Source organism: Gymnodraco acuticeps, unplaced genomic scaffold (assembly GCF_902827175.1).
Source record: "Gymnodraco acuticeps unplaced genomic scaffold, fGymAcu1.1, whole genome shotgun sequence".
NCBI classification, from domain to species: Eukaryota; Metazoa; Chordata; class Actinopteri; order Perciformes; family Bathydraconidae; genus Gymnodraco; species Gymnodraco acuticeps.
The window spans coordinates 3,782,430-3,784,574 of NW_022992126.1; positions in this window are offsets into that span (position 1 = coordinate 3,782,430).

The window sequence follows — 2,145 nt, forward strand, 5'->3', positions numbered from 1 at the left end:
GAAACCGCTCAGTGAACTACAGGTCTCTGGTCTCGCACAATACGCGTCACCAACATAAAGATGGCCGTCACGTTAGCACATTTCACCACATTCTTTCAGAATGAGAATAACATTATTTTACGAGGTGAAAATCACTACAAGTCTGGGCACGTTGAGAGCCAGCATGCGGGACCGGCTTTACAAGGTTTCGGTGAGTAATATGAGTGCAATGTTTAACGTTAATGTCAGCTAGCTAACATTAGCTAACAAGGTACACTAACGTGTTTTGTTTTAGCAACTAGTTTTCTCCTTAAGAACTTCGTGGTCTCTGTGTATGCTGTGGATAACATTAGTGTTCACAAGAACAAGGTACACTCCCGTGTTTTGTTTGAGTTGCTCTTCAGATTGAAGCGGCCAGTTTTATATCGACTATACTGTATGTGTGATCTCCTTTTTCTCGTTGTGTCATTTGAGTTTATTTGCTGTGTGTAGATTCAAGGATTTTGGTTATCTAGGCACAGCTGTGTGTGACTCCCTCTGGTACACCGGTATGTGTTTTCCTAATGTAGAGAGCATTGATTAATTAATAAACTACACACTGAGTCTAGATCCTGACCAAATCCTTTTTTATTGTTGATCAAATGTTTTTCAAAAATGTATTCATACACATTTAGAAAAATACAATGTACAATCACAACCAATACAACACAAATTACAAAAAATACAGAAAAAACAAACAATAACAACAGATAAGAGGACAAAACTATGGAAAAATAAACCCTCCCACCCCCAGATCCGGACCATCCTTGTATTATTGCTCATTCAATCTATTATAGCATGCTAACAAATGGTACTTATTTTATTTTTACAGATCTGCATGGGAGACGATGGCGCGATGCAGAGCGCTGTCTGTGATTGTGCACAGGGGATGTACAAATGCAGCCACGCTGCAGCATTGGCAATATTTGCCATGTGGCAGATCAGCTCCACAGATGTTGAGTGCCAGTGGAGGAAGCCTGGCACTTAAAAAGTAGTCCAGCCGGTGTCTCAACTTTACCAACAGCGAGAGGAGACATACAACCCACTGGCCAGAGACATTGCCAACTGTCAACTGGGGGGTTGTAAACGAAGCCGAAGGGGTGAAGGCTTTTGTGGAGGCTTTTGTGGAGGCTTTTGTGGAGGCCTATCAAGTGACAGTGTTCGAATCGAGTCTGGTCTCTTTGTGAGTGAGTCGGGTGTTTTGGGAGCATCACCCGATGGACTTGTGCAGCCATCTGCCCTGCTGGAGGTGAAGTGTCCACACAGCCAGAGGAACATGACCATCGCGGAGGCAGTCCAGTTACCATCCTTCTGTCTCCGTGCGGAGGGTGGGTCATATATTCTCAAGGAGAATCACCCATACTGGCACCAGGTCCAAGGGCAGCTGCATATCACAGACCGGAGTCTCTGCTACTTTGTTGTGTGGACCACGAAGGAGGCGATCATCATCCCCATCCCCAAAGACCCTGCATGGCATGGAAATCTCCTCCTCCTGGAACAATTCTACACCCAGCATATGCTCCCTGTGTTGGCCAGTAGAGAGGAGGACATTTCAATAAACATACTCTTAACACCCTCGGACTCTGCGTTGTGTTTCGTATGTGTGATAGGGTGTTATGCAGAGGGGAGGAAAACAGGACACAGCAGATTGGGATTGTGGTGGAGATGCTGAGCAGTTATTTAATTGTTGCATGTAATTATTATTATACTGCGTGCTTCTGAGTTATTCCATCTTTTGCTGTAACATGTAACTCTATATTTACTTGTTATCTAACACACTTCCTTCTACATCATACACCATCATTATACATGATGGTGTATATAGGATATATATATTTGTATACATATCTGTAAATTGTATAATTTTATTTAAACGTCTTTTTGATCTCTCAAACTGAGTAAGATTGACAATAAAGTTGACTTTGAAAAATATATATATATTCTTTATGAAAATAGTTGACTGTTGTCAAATGAAACGTTGGATTGAACTACAACTATGCCTTTAAATCTCTACGGACTGTTTTTCAGTGGGATGGCAAGTTCCTATCTTTAAACATTTATTAGTTTTTTCTCAGAACAGATTTGATTTTCTGAAGTTAATTTAACTTTGCCGACCATGTAAGGTCA